This window comes from Neopelma chrysocephalum, unplaced genomic scaffold (assembly GCF_003984885.1).
Source record: "Neopelma chrysocephalum unplaced genomic scaffold, ASM398488v2 Primary Assembly neopelma1_71, whole genome shotgun sequence".
NCBI lineage: Eukaryota > Metazoa > Chordata > Aves > Passeriformes > Pipridae > Neopelma > Neopelma chrysocephalum.
The window spans coordinates 6,089,800-6,107,348 of NW_020897731.1; the positions used below are offsets into that span (position 1 = coordinate 6,089,800).

Genomic DNA, 17,549 nt, shown 5'->3' on the forward strand with positions numbered 1-17,549 from the left:
ATTCATAACACACAGCAACAAGTTCTACACCTAAATACACACTACATAAGGAAAAACATAAGTAGTTCTGAACTGCTTACGTGCTGGGCTCATAAACACCTAGATCTTGTTGGAAAGAGGTAAGGAACCAGAAGTCTCTACATTCTTTTTCTTCAAAAGTGAAAAAGACATATAAGTCCCAATTTGTGTGAAGCATTCCCATACGTTTCTTATTTCCTTTCTCTGAACCTTCTCCAGTCCTCCACTACATTTTTTTAAGAAGAGCGGACATGAACTCTGTAGGGATTTATGCAGTCTCTTTTGTTCTCTATTTCTTTTCTAATAATTCCTAACATTCAATTTACATTTTTATTGCTACTGAGCATTAAATTGGTGGTTTCATAAAAACTATTCATTATAATTCCAAGATCTCATTCCTAAGTGGTAACGTTCAATTCAGAGCCCATCACTCGATATAGAGAGTTAAGATTGCTTTTTTCTAGGGTATCACTTATATTTATCTACATTGAACTGGTGATACCAAAATTTGCAACCCAGTCAAAACTTCAAGTTCAGCAACAAAATAAATATTTTCAAAAATATTAAAATTGGCTTTTATTATGAATTACTCATTTGAATCTAATTCACTGAAGAATTTTCCAACAATGACATCATGACAGCGTAGCATAAAGAGACCTCTATGTTTCATTTGGTACCACTTTCTTTTGAGCAATATCACTATCTCTCTTGATATTCTAATGAGTCATCATGCTATCTTAGAGCCACAATTCCTAGAGACAAGGGAATAGAAGAAAATCACACCTTTCATTAACTAAAATCAAGTACGTTTCAAGCTATCCTGGGTGTAAAAGTTAAACCTTTAAAATGTGATACAATTGCACTGTCAAGAACAAGAGTAAACAGACAAAAAGAATTTAGCTTTTTCCATTTTTACATCCATTTTAAACCTATTTCACACTTTGTGAAGCACAGTTTTTAACTGGATAACAGAATTACAATGGTAAACAAGAGACACATATATATGTACAGTCAATCAAATTTATTTACAATGGCAATGTGTGATATATTACTGAACTAGCCTAAAGATAATCCAGTTGGTTTGGGTTTTTTTTTTTAAGAAATCTGGAAATGTTGTCAAATTAATCATATCGTCAAGACCATACTAGTTCTTGAGGACAAAAAGATTTAATGCATTCAGGAAAACACCAAACAGGCCACAACAATTTAATAGCAAGGAATGTGATGGTGACGACTCTGATGTTGGAGGCTTCTATTTAAGACCTGATGGTGATATTATTTTATTCTCCAAATGAGTGTTCTGCCCTACAAGCTCTCAACTAGTCTAGGAAGGGTTGCTCACAATCTCTGTTCATGGAACTGTTCCACAATCAGATACTGAGGTTCTGATCTGAAGCACTCTGAGTTGGAAAAAGAAAGCATGAAAAATACAAGCATTAGGGGAACAAATACATTTTCTATGTTTCTATATTATGGCATATATCTACAGATATCCATAATAATTTGTGACTTCTTTGTTGTCTTTTGTGTTTTTTGGTTTTAATATAGTCAGAGGTGTGAGCAAAGATATACAGATCAGAAATGTAAACACTATGATTTATAGTAGAAAGTAATTACCTGTTAGAAAGTAATTATCTTCCAATATGTATATTAGTTTTAACAATTTTTAGGGCAAGTCCTAGTCTCATCTAAGTATGCACAACTAGCTAAAAAAGAAACCCCCAAAAAATTGTTTATTATTTTAGAAACTCTTAATTTTCTAAGTTAAGTTTTTTGGAAGTACAATTTTATTAAAGAGCATTCAAAATAATTAATATTTTAAAGTCATCTTAAGAATAAACAGTTCATCTTCTACATCCTCATAGGTGGTAAGCATTATAAAATAATATATAAGCACACAGCCAGTGTTCACAAAATCCTTTATTTCCGTATTTTCTCTGACACGATAGGATCTGTTTTTAAATCATGACAAAGGAAAGATTTTTTAGAGGTCATTACATTATGTGGCATACAATAAATGTAAATCATCTTATTTGCCTCCAACATTTAAGTATGACATCATCAGCATTGGATAGGATCTTATTCAATACAAACACAAGAATTCATGTTTCAGGTCTTTTATTTCTAGTAAAAGGCAGATTACATCTTACCATGCTGGACTCTTCATTTTCATTTTATAAAAGCAACCCTTCTTTAATCTTGCTGTCAATTTAATGATGAAGTGTGAATTGTCACATTTCTAGTACATGTTATGGTCCCTGCTCTGATAGCTTCGTGATTTGCACTTTTAATCGTGTATCACTGGAGAGAGGTTGGCATGAAGACCAGTAAACCCTGGCAAAGCATGCATTCACTCCTTACTTTGGGACCAAGTGCTGGGTAATAGCTGAGCTTGATAACCAGACAAATTAGTGAAGGCAAACACTTCCCATCCCTTTCACACAGTGAGATCTGCCTGCTGGACACCTGTCTGTCACCTGAAAGAGGAGACACATGGCTTGCTGCATAGGGGTAAGGAATAAGGACAACAATCCTGTCCATATTGTCAGGCTAAAATCTTATGTTGGTGAAGCTCTTTGCAATTATCTCTTATAACTGTCCCACCCCATGAATCCTGTATGCTTCTGTTCAAATACCAGTGTGTGGAGATATATTAAAAGAATTCTGCAAATACCTTGTTTGACAGAAGTCTCTTTAGCAAGTCAACCTGAAACTTGCTGTTGCAATATTTTCATTAACTGTTTTGTTGCTAGGAGTTTAGTTAGATTGGTTAAGTGGGTAAATGTGAGAAACTTCTTGACTTTGATTTGCCCCAGCTACCTCATTTGTTCTTAGGTGGCTCCTGGTTCACCCAGCTGACAACAGCTTCTGTGGTGGGCTCACAAAGCTCTATCACCAGTCAGGCACATATAATGTACATTATTTATACAACTCTTCTCTGATCAGTCGGTGCCTCCTGTTCTCCTGTGTCACTTCAGCTATCCTCCAAATTACAGTGCCATCACTAGAGTATATTTAAACTTATAACAAGTTCTCAGCTATTTCCTCTCAGGATGAGAGGATGTTTTGAGATCAGTTGAGGTTGTTTTGAGATTTCCAGTGTTGGGCAGATGATTACTGAAATTTAAATGGCCCCATGGATTTTAGATTTTGGACTTTCTGACCCTTCCAATTACACTAAGTACCCAAAACTGAGAAACAGGGGAAGCTTGGAAGTGTAAAACCTCAAATATTCATTTCCACTTTGTATTTTGACAGAAGCTTCAGTCATTTTGTATTTTGCCTGAATCACTGTGTGTATACCGTACAGATGGTCAATGAGTAAAATAAAGTTCTAACTTTATTTGAAGTCCCAGCCTTATACTGAAGGTGCAAAAGCAACCCTAGCAAGAAAGCTGGGATGATAATGCCTCAGATAGAGAGATAACACCCTGCAGTTCTGTAGATGTAAAAGGATTCTGCTATAACATCATCAATATTTGGCAGTAAATATGAACACCAGCACTGCTAGCTGGTGAGATGGATGGGAAGGGTCGCCACCATTGCCTATCCCTCCCATTTCAAGAATCCTAAGAATTTTCACAGTGGCACATGCCAAGTGGCAGAAAGAAAAGGCTCCGTTGAAAGTGAATAATCAGCTCCTACAAAATAAGATATGTTTATCTTCAGAGTTTAGAGAGAATCTTCACAGAGTCACACAGCTCCGAGATCTAAGTGATACCAATGCTAGGGTGTTCAAAAAGCAAGCTAGAATACTCTTACCTTCTTTCAGAAGATCCTGACCTTACCTGTGGAGGTGAACCTTGTGTTTCTGTGAAGGGAAAGTTTACTGTATTGTCAGCTTGAAATTACCTGCCATACAGCTGTTGGAGTTTTCCACAAGTGAATTCCACATGTGGCTGTGGGAAGGTTTTACACAGGATAGGAAACAACTTGTAAAGTATTTTGACAGAGATTCCAGATTTGGGAATGTGTCTTAAGTTCTGCATGACACTATATAGAATAGGCAGAAAAATAAAGTACTTTTTTCTATTATATATGCAAGTGCACAGTTAAGGAATGACAAAAACTACCTTTGCCTTTTGGGATGAAGTAAGAGAATTAATGTTTTACTTACCACAAGACAGTGTTACAGAGCTGAAGGGCACAGAAGTATTAAATGTGTTAGGCAATAATTGCAAGCTAGAAATCGTGTAGAATATGCATCCAGACATGATCTTCTGTTTTAAAACTTACCTTCGTGCAAGCTACACCTAACTAATACAAACACATAAGATCTTCAAATCTACACTTAATTAATGGAGTGCTTAGGTTTTACCTATTTGGATTTATACACAACCCAAGTGCAACAAGCTGGTGCTCTTGGCACCTGTGCCATAAAAATACAGTTCTTAGAACAAGTTGCCCACAATTCATTGTTTCCATATTACATGGCAAAGTTTAAACTAATGAAATAAACCTGCCCTGTTTTCAAATGGAGTACACAAATGGAGCTCATCTCCTAGGATGCATGATAACAGACAATGATCTAACTTTGTTCTGGCAATCAACTAACTCAAATTGTTTCAGGCTTGGTGAAGGAAATTAAAGCTTCAAAATTGTGGTGCCTCTACATATCAAAGGAAAAGACCTGTGGTTGAACATACTTCATATGGAGTGGGAAAAACAGCTTCTGCAGCCAGCTGCTAGCAAGCTAGGGCAATAGAGGTCAAAGCAGCTGACAGTCAATGCCAAAACATAGAACCAGTTTCTACTAAACAGCAGTGGGGTAGGAGGTAGCATCTTGAGAAGCAGTGAGGTCAAAAGCAATCCTGCCACAAGCACCATGATGCCCTGAGCTTGCCCTTGTTCAGCCACATCAGTTGTAACCAGGGTGCAGAGGGAAGGAGGGCTGCATCTGCACTATGAAATTACTGGTGTGTCTGTTTCCTTCCCTGATCTTGACCCCATTTGCAGTTTGATTAGAGAACAGCCAAGTTGCAATCTCATAGCACTGTATCTGTATCAATCAAGAGGAAAAAAATTGCCCAAAACTAATTCTTAAAATAATTCAGCATGAAAATAAAGGCCATGTAGAAGCAGCACCTAATGTCACAAGTGCATATTTTTGAAGTCTTTGTTTAGAGTTTGTGACTTTGGTCTTATTAAAACAAAACGCACTCTCCCTTTTTTCCAGTCATTGCAATTTCTAGATGAGATGAAGCATAAGCAAACAAAAAGTCTACAGTGGAGCGATTTGTCAGCTCAGTCTGTGCTCCAGGAGCACTCCTGCCTTCCTCAGAGCTAGGAAGCTCTTGCACAGCAACATCCATGGGCAAGGCTCTCTCCTGACTCAGGTGGCACACAAGACTCCCTGCCAGACCAACAATCAATGACTGACTGTGGTTATTCATGTCAGCACTATCCTTGACCCCAGCTACAGGACATACCCTGGGCAAGAGACCTTGCTTCCCTTGGCAGGTCCAGTGCAACAGGGGCACAGCAGAGCACTTCCTCTGCATGAGCAGCTATCATAAGCAAACGCTCTGGTTTCTGGATTTCTAGCCCAGCTCCCTACAGAATGATAAATGCTTCAAGTCTCACTCTGTAAGACATTTCGTGGCCAGGGACCAAGGCTTATAAATTTCCAGAGAAAGCACCATGGTCAACAGTCACAAAATGAAGGCTACCCAGTAAAATTAAAACTCACTGTGGGGAGAAGAGTTTTGGGACTTTCCTGAGGACTAATCCTAATGATCTAATAAAAATTAGGAAAGTGCTTGACCACCTTTTATCTCCAATGAAAAGCATATTTCTTCATTTACATACACATTTGCATATCACACTATATGTCATCATTGGAAACAAATCAGCAAAAGAATCCCACATTATTCTAATATGTACATTTCTTTCTCTGTTGAGTGGATAATTAAAAAAATAAAAGACAGATGATAAGTCATGCTTTGCTTATTACCTTCACGATAAGGTTTTCAGATACTGTGGTAGTAAACCTATTTTGAATAGCAAGCATTTACCAGATCCTATTATTCTACAATTTCTGTGGGAGATTTCTTGTCACCTTGGAAATTATATGTTTGGTTCTAGGAAGAAAAATTAGCTTTACTCAGAGGTCTAAGTAATTCAGATATATGGCATGCAGCATGTAAAACAAAAGTCTAATATCAACGTACCCAAAAGTAGATTTTATGACTGTTAAATATACATGTTGCAAAAGATTAGATTTACTGGTTTGCTCATATTGTGTTAGTCATTTATAACATTTGGGCACTGAGCAACATAAACTTATTTTATGGTTCTTTTATCCTTTCAAAAGCATTGCAGGCTCCTAGATAGGCAAATTCAACACAAGGGTTTCTGGGATATAGCACTGCATACAGTGATAAATATACAAAGGTATTATTTCTGATGGATAACATTCTTTTAAGGTCTTTTCATGATCCATTAATTTATGAATTACACAGCAGAGTAGGCATTGCAAAAGGCTTAATTTTAGTTATATGTTGATCTTTGTCCATTGAAGCAGCTTTTATCCAAAAAGTAAGTAGGACTAAAAATAATATGTTCTCTTGGATTGACTCTGACAGGTTTGATCATAGAATTTAACTATTTTATTCTTTACTTATCAAAAGGTGGACAGTTGGGCCCATCCCTACTTATAAATAGGAATATACACCCAAAAAAAAAATCAAAATAGAAAAGAATAATTCTATGGCTCACTTCATTCACAGCACAGTTACAAAAAGCAATGAAATTGCCACGGAATAAAATGTACAGTAAAGAATGAAGTATGCAAATAAATGCTGCACAGAGATTAAGACAAAAAAGCAACTCAATAAAACTTTTTGACAATGTACTGGCAAACTGACTTCATGGGAGCCAGATTTCCATTAAAGCATCCTATCTCCACCTTGCCAGACCTAACCCATTTCAGATAAACCAGAAGTAAGTTACTTCAGACAAGTTATTTATAGGTCAATGAGAAATTAGTCTTAAGATCTCTCTTACTTGAAAAGAACATTTGGGCTTTTGCTCATGGCTCAAAAAAGAGACCAAAAAGCGATGGGCATAATTATGGAAGTATCCTTACTCCCTATATGCTGCTCCCCCCCAGGACTGAAGTACAGGGAAATTTCATAAGCCATCATAAATCAGTTTTATAGATAATACCTCAGTGTTTAGAGCTGTTACTTATTTCTCTTTTCTCTCTCTTTTTCTTACAGCAATAATAATAATTTTTAAAAAAATAGCCCTCAAAACTGACAGGAAGAATCTGTTAGTAAGCTAAAGAAGTGATGATAAAATTCTGATCTCAGGAGTTTTCGATCCAAGCAGCAACCATGAACATTGCTGCTAAACAGAATTTGGCCATGTGCTTGCAGTACAGTATTTCAAGCAATCCAGATTAGCTGCAGTTAAGAGATCTGTTTATTACTGACAGGGTGTGGCAACATGTAAGAAACTCATGGTATCCTGAGAGGGAGTTTCTTAACTTCCTTTTCATTATATTCAATGGTTTCTGTTTCACAATGAAAAAGTGTGAAAAAATGCTGACAATATTTACATTCAGATTTCTCCTGCAAATAATTATGGTCCTCAGTATCACCTAAAATGAAGTTAACACAAACCTTAATATGAACACAATCTGTTTTAATTTTGAAAGAGCAGAACCCTCTTTTCCTTCCACATGTTACCCTAGAGGCATTACCTGATGATGTGTAGTCAGATCTTGGTTTCCTGAAGTTCCCACAATCTTTTCAGGCATTACAATTGATGGTAATGTTCTTGCCATAAGCATAATTGTCATCAAGAGATGAGATATCCATTGAACCATTAATTTAAGTATAGTAATTCTTTTATCTCTTTTAATAAAACTTACAAAACAAAGAGTAAGGTTTTGTTCAGGATTGAACCCAAGCATAGCTGTTTTGTTCCATAGTGTTGTGGTTTGGCTCTCCAAAGAGACTTCTTTACAAGTCAGTAAATCTGTGACAGGTTGGAAAAATAAAAAAGAATATTCATTATGAAGGTAAAATTGTCTGAAGTCCAAAAAATCATGCAATTTTCTTGAAACAAGCATAAACATGAAATTCTAGGGATAAAGGGGAAAAGGCTGTCTAAGCACACCTGGAAATATTTCAAATGGAAATCATGGATTCTAAGTTACTTCTGAAAATATCCAGTCGCCAGCATACAAGTGCACCAAATGCAGTCACTAAAGGTCTTACTTAACAGTATATAGGATAGACTCATTTCTTATATACATTTTCAGTCCCCAGTCACCAAATTAAAGCTGATCTAGTTAAATTATTTCAAAATTCTAATTTGTTGATCAGTCATAAGGTCAACTGACTGCTGCTTAATATCATCTTGGTCTTCAGCTGAGCATAGTAATAGATTGTGTGTGTGTTCTTAGACTACAAGCACACATGAGGAAAAATAAAATCTTTAAAACCTCTGCAAAATGGAGTTGTTTGATCTAATGATTTCTGTCTTGTGTTGGTGATGGGCTACTGGCTTGCACACAAATTCGTCTCCACTGACATGTGGTAGCCCATTAAGCCACTGTAACTCAATTTCATGTCTGACTACATAGGAAGAATTGAACTGATAGAGTTGGAGCAAAGTTTCACGTTATTAAGGTGACTGCTTCCTAAGGTAATAGATACTTTTTACAAAATGGAGAACAGACTGAGCATTTCTCTGCTTTAAGGCTTTATATACACATAAATGTTAAACTGCCCATTTAACAATACAAAGATAGTTAGAATGGTACATCTGGTATTGTGTGTTGCAGTAATGCTGATATGAGCACAGCCATTCTGGCATAGTTACTTCTATACAGATGAAGAACTACTTCATTATAAGGGATCTTCAGCCCTGTGTAATTATATCCAACTTTACAAGCTATAGCACTTGTCAAATAGTTGGACCAGGTCAAAAAAAACCCACTATATGTTAATTTAGGAAGGTCATTTTAGATCAATCTGTGATAATTTTCAGGTAGGATGTAATGTAGCTTTCTCAGCCAAAGCCCAACACACTTAGAAGCCTCTTTAAGGAAGGTGTAGGTGAGAAGCTGTTTCACTTGCAGACAGCAGGCAGAATCATGCTGTTACAAATGCAAGAAAAACATGTGGAAGGTAACAGAGAAAAGTCAGCTAACAGGCTTTGTCTGAACTCCAAAATGCACAGATGAGTCACCTCCACGGAGTGCACCATGATGACATGAACTAACACTACAAGAAAGTGCTGACCTAGCGTGGGAAACAAGAATTGCCTTGTACTTGATTGCTTAAATTCTAGTTGTTTCAAGAATTGCATATTGACAGCTTACTTTTTGCCTGCACTGAAAGAGTCGTTATGTTTTTGCTGTTCTCAAATTAAGTCCAAATAGTTATTTTGAATAAAGACCTAAAACAGTCAACAATTTGCTGAAAACATGGGAAAAGCACATTCACGTTGCTGCTCTTTTCTTCCAGAATAACACCTAGTCTTTGTGTTGTTTGAAGGCATGTATCTGTTTGAAGACCTGCATGTTGCTGACATAACAAGTAGGATTTTTAAAGCAGTGCAGTAGTTATCACCTGTCATTGGCTCTAGTGCCACTGCTAATCACTTTTGAAATAATCCAGTGCATCAGACATTGAGGGCATCAATGTTCTTCCCAGTGTAGAGACCATTTGGATAATGACCACTGCCCCAGAAGAGCAATGACAGATTTCTGTGCCATCGCACTTTGACCAGAAGCATCATGTGCACTGTACATCGTTTGGTGCTCTGAACCGCAGCAGGATCAGGACTGCCCTCTGTTCACCTAGCAAGTGTTGGCAAGCAGTGAGGTTGAAGGACTGGGTCTTTTACAGCTGTTAAGCCTTCCTCTTCTCTACAAGGAGCAGAGCCAAAACTCAGATGGAGGCAACAACAGAAAATCCAGCAGGTGCTTTGGGGAAAAGAGAGGAACTAGCTGAGATTTCAGAATCAAGCAAAGAGAAAGGGTTAGGATGGTCACCACCAGCCATCAACTTCACACATGTCAGTGCTAAGCTGCATCCAATTTTTCTCTGAATAAAGTGCACTTTTCATTCCCCTCCCAGGATATCTATTAGTCCATGATGTCTTATATAAGTGAGGGAAGACTAGCAGAAATTACCTGGTATTACCTACAGGTCTGAAGAATTTCTGGCAGCAAAACAGTGAACAGGTAGCAGAAACAGCATAAGAGTCATGATAAGCAAAGGTCAACCTAAATTAACTATCTTCTCTTGAGGAGAGGTGTGAAGTTTAGATTGGAGGTTGAAGAAGTAGAAGCACCTCTTTGAACATCATGAGGATTTCCACTGAAGTTCTTCACACCTCCAAAGAGGGCAGGAAGGAATTGCCCAAGAGTAACTAAGACACATAACAGACTAAGACACAGTTTCATTCAACTGACACTCAGGAACTGTCTTCAACAGGATTTTATACTTTAAATTTCAAATAGGTGCAACATGAGAGCTGGACATATCAGCCACCTACAACTTAATCTTTGTAACTTCTGCTAATGGCACAAAAAGGGACAACTAGGGGGAGCAGGCCATTCTTCTAGACTGGGTGGATCATCTAAGGGAATAATTTAGTCTCTGTGATATCTAAATCATGGCCTATTTATTTTAAATTCCAGTAAAGGGCTAATTAGTGTTAATTACAGTAGCAGGGCTAGTGATGTGGCTATTCACACACAAAGAACTTGGCAGAAACTGAACTCCACTTACACATAGGTCAGCAAAAAGAAAAGAGCACACTGCACTTTGTCACATCTCATTTGGATTGCCTTCAAAATGCTGAGCTAGAGGCAAAAGATACCACGGTTCATTTCCAATTCCCTGTCTAATCCTCTCACCTTTAATTTATTTTAAAAGTTTAATCAGAAGTTCATAAAGCTCAGATATCAATTTTTTAATTAAAAAAATTAGCACCTGCAGGTAAGCTTTTTAGGAACTCACGGCTGGCCCAAGTTTCATTATGAATAGGTACTTCCACAGTTCACCTTTCTGAAAACACTACTGTGATAAAATGTAACTTTCATTCCCTCAGTATTGCTCCAGGGATGTGTCATTTAGGGAAAATAAATAGAAGACCTCTATCGCAAAGAAACCATGCTCCATTCGGGGTCAGTGAAAAGCTGCACCTTTCTCTGGAATTTCTAGCAGCATAGTAATAACTTTGCTGCAGAAATCGTCACTAACTGCTAGAAACCTTAGTACTAATCGTAAAAGTACTTGAGATATTATTAGTATATAAATAATGTAATATTTGCAAATAGAGAAACCTTACTAAATTTTGGGGTTTTAATTTACTGTTAGTTGATGAAAATGATGATATTAATAGTTCTTTAAAGATGTCAGCCAGCTTTGGAATGCCGATTGTTATAGTACTCTTGGATTTTCAGAAGTCAAAGTGTTTTGACAAGATCTTTCTCTAAAGGCTCTTAAAGAAACTAAGTTATCAGAAGGATGAAAATTCTTCAGTAGATTAATGATGTGTTGGAGCATAGTAATAAATTGTTTTCACCACAGGAGAGAAGCAATCAGATATCTGCACTAAAACTTGTCCTCTTCAGTATATTCATAAATGATCTGGAAAAATGAATTAATAATGAGATGGCAAAGTTTGCTGATGATACAAATTACTCAGAACAGTCAATACCTCAAAAGGTGTCGTTATACTGAACACTGAATGATTCAGCAACAAAAAATGTAGACGTTATTTAATATCAATAGATGCAAAGCAATACATGGGGGGGGAAAGCCCAACTTCACACACACAGGGGCAAATAATAAATAAATAAATAAATAAATAAATAATTTAGCATCACTTCAACAAGAATCTTGGACTCCTCGTCAAGAACTGTCTGAAAACATTTGTCCAGTGCTCACTGGCAGACAGAAGCTGCAAACTTAATGTTACAAATCACTGTGTAAGGACAAAAAGTCAAAAGACAAAATATTACACCACTGTATAACCCAGACTTCATCCACATCCCAAATACTTCACCTAAGTCTGAATGATCCATGTCCAAAGGTTTATTAGAAGTAGGAATGGTGTATGCTAGACAACACAGATGAGTAGCAGTATACTATTGTAACTCTATGAGGATGGATGAAAGTACTTTTCAACCTGGAAAAGGGATAACAAAGAGGAAATAATTGTATATAGAATTGAAACTAACATAGATGATCAGTAAGGAACAATGGTTCACTATTCCTCTTACCATAAGACTTAAAAAGCACCAAGTATCAGAGTTTTAATCAAACAGAAATGATTTTCCACACAATTCATAGCTACACTGTATAGTTTATTCTTACAAAAATACTAACAAATACAATACTAACAAAAATACAAATGGGTATAATAAATAATTAGAATAATCTATAGAGAAAGGATTCAGCAAGGGCTAATAAATATATAATGCACTTAAATCTACAGTTTAAGTAATGTGTACATTGTGCACAATTGGAAACTGGGGAAGGTATCTCTGTGCTTGTCCTATTCTCATGCCTAAGACATAGTTAAGACACCACAGCATGTTCTGATTTAGTGTGGCCATTCTTATCCTATTATTTAGACCCAAAAGTTTCATGATCTAATTATATTCTGCCTTCAAGAAACAACTTAAATTTGGCTTCTATTTTCAGCACCAGGCAGAAAAGACATTAATTCTCTTTTGCAATAAATAGGGGCTGAGCATTGCTGACACAATTATTAACTCCTTCCTCCAGCAAGCCTATTCTGTACTGCTGCAGCAATCCCTTCTGACTGCAGAACAAACTCCGCTCCCTACTTACTCTTCTTCATCTGACTGTGTATCCAATTGATCTCTCATCTTGTTCTTCATTATATTTGTCATATTGTACTTTACTGATTCTTGCATATAGAGGAAACTTCTGTGTTCTCTTAGACACCTGAAAGAATATTACATGCAATCTTTAGTCACATTGCATCATATTTAAAAGCAACATATCCAATTCTTTTACATTCTGCAGTATAATTTTATTTTCTACACTGGCTTTTATTCAGTTTTGTCTCCCTGGAATGTTCAGAGTGTGAAAAAGTCCAAATCATTTTGAGGATGTCATATATATATAAATTTTCAACATCATATTCACCAAACTATTTATATGAACAGTTTTATTGATCAGATACTTAGATTTATTTTTACAGTTAGGAAAATGAGGTTTAAGCATAAAATCAGTAGCTGGGTGGGTATATGAAACTGCAGTTAAAAATGGAAGAGCTGAGTGAACGGCAGCATGCTCAAGCTCTAAGGTAGGGCTGTGCCTCAGCACTAACAAGAAGGCAAGGTGAGCAAAACCAGCCCTGTCTACTTCTCTCCCGTAAGCAGGCTTATGCACAAATTAAATTGGAGAAAAAAAACAAGAGCTATAGATAATGACTGAGCTTTTTAATAGAGTTTATATGCTTCACTTCCACAGCATTTTAATGAAATTTGAATGCCTAATTCTTCTGGGTTCTTTTAAAAACCCCAGTCCACATCACCAGATGCATAAACTATGACTGAATGCTTTCTTTTAACGTTTCCTAGTCACAGGGCAGATGAACCATTCTGTATGAATTATAAACTGCATTTACAACAACCAAGTAAAGTGCAGGAAGGCCTGGATTAACCCAAAATACAAGAGATGATTTGTAAAAGCTGTAGTTCCTGACTGGCCTTCAGAATGTAGAAGGCAAATGAATAAGCACCAGAAGGTTGTTCTGAAAATAAATCAAAAATCCATTTCCAGAAACTTTAGAGCCTTTAAAATACTGACCTTACAGCAATAGAAACAGTGATACAAGAAATGCATATTTAACTTCTTCATCCTTTTGCATCAATGAATCCAAAACTGCTCTGCAAAGCATGTGTAGATATTTTTGTCACAGGACAGAAGCTCTGTGAGCAACAACAGCCAAGAGGAAGAAGGGCTGGTGGGAGAGACCTGGCAGAGTAGCAGTCCTCCAGAGATGCACCAGGAACATAGGCACTCCAAACACCATCACCATAATTCAGGTTGACCTAGTTCAATTTACTCACTCTGAATAAACAACCTTAAAAGACAGAGGTTCTCTGACACCTAAGAAAGAAAATTCTCCTTTTAAGTTCTGTGTATCCTGTGGAGTTTGGGCATAGGAGGGTGATTTTTAGGGTTGGAGGCTGTTACAACAAGGCCAGATGCAGAAACTCAACAGGAACACCATTCAGTGCACAAATCTGATGTGTTTTATGCATTTTTTTAGCACATCTATTTTTTGAGAAATTGATTCTGATGGTTTGAATCAACACTCTATTAGCACACTCTGCTTCTTCATGTTGATAATTAATGGAAACCCTCTCAAATGTTGGCTGAAACTTTTCCTAGGCAGATTTTTTTTTTTTTTAGCTTGGCTTCGTGAGAAAATGAAGCTTGCGTGCATCACACTGTCTCCCTGTCATGTTTGTTCAGCTTCAACTGAACTGAACAGCATAGTCATTTTTAAAGTAGGAAAATCTTACAACAGACCTGTGCGACATTCAGCACACCATGGAAGGCAGCTCCCAAAGTCATTAATTTTGTTGCCAGCAGAGGAGAAGGGCAGTCGATTAGGTTCAGCTGGTAGCAGCTGCTGACCATGCCAGACACACACAGGTTGGCCACCTTGCATGCATGCATCTCCAGAACAGCATCTGCTGGGTCATTCCCAGTTGTTAGGCCAAGCAACAGTAGGCTAAAAGCCATGGAATAAAGAGGAGCTAAGGGAAGGTGAGGCATCTCACTATGAGGACACAGAGAGATTGGAGGGTACCACAGAAGAGGGCACTTCAGTGGGACAAACATGAATGTATCGCACCCCAAAAGAGACAAAACCGGAGCAAAACAGTTCTCATTAGTTCTGCCATTCAAGGAATGATCTGGATCTGCTGGGGTTTTCCCTTCATCTGTCTCAATCCATCTATCTCCAATTCTCCAGATGGACTTATCTTTGCTTGCAGCTCCTATGTACAAACCCCTATACAGGCACAAAGAGTTATAGGTAAATATTTAATCACCTGTGAAATGATGGGTACAGGATAAGTCCATGATTAAACATATATGTACCATAAGCCAATGTAATATGTGATCCAAACTGATGACTTATGATAAATCATAGAATAGATGGTTTATCATAGGTAAGGTGACTTATGCAATAAGCGAATATGTTTATTTACATAAGCAAGTGCCAGTTCCACTTGCACACAAGTAGCAATTGAAAATGCGTCCCTTCGTTGGACCTACGAAAAGAATACATAAGGGCTCACATCAGAAGGAGGCTGCCTTTTCTTCACATGCTTAAGAAGAAAACATTTTGATGTTGATGAAACAGCAGGTCTCTTTTCACAACTTTGCAGGATGACAATAGGTGTTTGCTGACAGCTTCCTGTAGAGACAGGAGGACCTTTGTGAAGCGCATGAGTACTTTCACACGTGTGCAACAGATAGTACTGTTAGACCAGACACCTGCCAGCACGGCCACAAGGCAGAACCTTGCACACCTGTTTGCCTCTTAGGAGATGACAATATGGAGCCTGGTTTCCAGTACCTCCTGACATCCCTCTTTCCACTCAACGCCATTTGCAATTCAAAACAATATGAAAACTGATTGCATCCTCCCTCTCTGATACTGCAATGTTAGTAAGGTTTCTTATTTTTCTTTGGAGGAGCAGTTTTTTTAAACAAAAGGTGGGGATTGCTGCAGAAGGAAAGTCAGGCTTGGAGGCAACGCTGCTGCAAGCACAACAAACCCTTTGTTAGCTGCTGCATGCAGCCGGCAAAGCAGCATTTGAGAAGCCTGCGTGGCAGCTCTGCAACTCCATCAAGCATCCCCACTGGCATAAGCCCATTTTAAAAAAAAGAAACAGTATTTGTCACCTATAACACTTACTGCAGCAAAATTAAGCTGTAATTCAGAATTTAAACCAGAACAGACAACCTGCTGTTTTGTATGGTGCATAATGGTTCAGCCATTTACCATTGCTTTCCTCCGTGAGTTGGGTTATTAAAAAAAAAAAAAAATTTAGTCGTGAAGAAATTAAGCTACTAAGAATTTTAAAAATCTCTGATGCCTCTGCCCCAAGCTCCAGTAATGATAGTGAGTTGATTATATCAGATATGCCCAAATGATCATAATTATGATCTCAGATATGCCTAGATGCTGTAATGAACAGGAAAGAAAAAAGAGCTCAAAGTCCTTGCTACCCTAACTTAGGGAGGAAATTATCTGATCCCCCAGTCAGATGGAAGATAGCAGCTACATAAAAGAAAGGACTTCCCCGTAGAGAAGTGGCCCAGTCTCTCCAAGGTTTTATAACTAGCCATGCCTGCCCCTAAGGCTTCAGAGAAAAATGAAATTAAAAACCCCAGAAATAACCTAGGGAATAAGCTTCTCTCCTTCCGCAGGCAGCCAGCTGTAGCCCTGAAGCATAAGATTGGGGTTTTTTTAGTCACTGTCTTAAAGCAAAGCTGAGCATGTGGAACATGTTGAGGGCAATGAGAGCTCTCTGTTCTGTTCAACAGTTTATAAAAGAAGGGAGTGACAAAGCACAAATACAAATTCATAGATGTAAAGATTGCACAGAACAAATTACCTCTGCTGCCATCCACAGAGATGTTTCCAAGCCTTTTCCCAGAGTCAGATTAAAGTGTATCCAATTGGATTAAATTCCTAGCAATGGCAAATTTACCACCTACCCACACTGGGAAATTATTCCTACGTGTAATCACCCTCACTGCATCTTTATAGTGATTGAATTTTTTGAGCTTTGATTTCCAACCATTGGATCTGTTCTGGGTTTTTTTCTGCGAGACTGAAATCTATACTTGATTTAGTTATTCTTTTGTTCCTAATACATTTGTAATACCTTCTTATTGTCATAAGCTCTACTGACCAGTAATAATTCCTTATTACCTTTATTTTCTTTAAAAGTAATTTACATTGTGTTGATTCAATTTTCATTCCCAGTTATGCCCCTCTTTTCCATACTTAACATTGATTTCTTGTTTAATTATCACCTTTGTGCCTTCTTTACTAGGCTAGCTTTCCTCTCCAAGGTAACTTACTTGTCTGCTCATTAAAGCACAGCCTTCCGAATACCCAGCAGGATTTCCTTGAGAAGTCCCACTTTCTATTAAAACTCTCCCTTTTAGCACTCAGTTAGAGAAACAAGTTGTTCTGATGAACCAGTCGGTTTTATGTTTCACATAATTCTGCCTGGTGCAAAAAGTTTGTTTCCACAAAGTATCATTGTTTTTGATCCTTTGAAATCGGCAAGTACAATATACTGATATGAGTTCATATGAGAAATGAACTGCACACTTTGTATTGTGCATGTAAACTGCCAGTTGCCAGTGGTTTTGTGTGATGGTTTGTTTGGGTTTTTTCGTTCTGGTACTTGGATTGCAAATCAAAAGAGAGTAGCAACGAATATTGATCCACTTTTTATTACCCAGTACATCAACCATTATACCCAAGTTGCT

At 37.4% G+C, this 17,549-nt stretch overlaps 1 long non-coding RNA gene across 1 annotated transcript; it reads right to left on the reverse strand.

Moving 5' to 3' along the window:
* Window positions 1-1,072: 1,072 nt before the first annotated feature.
* Window positions 1,073-12,958, reverse strand: LOC113969136. The gene is made up of 3 exons (XR_003534767.1): window positions 12,843-12,958; window positions 7,724-8,001; window positions 1,073-1,418 (listed from the first exon to the last, which is right to left on the reverse strand). It is a non-coding gene; the product is annotated as an uncharacterized LOC113969136 (long non-coding RNA).
* Window positions 12,959-17,549: the final 4,591 nt, after the last annotated feature.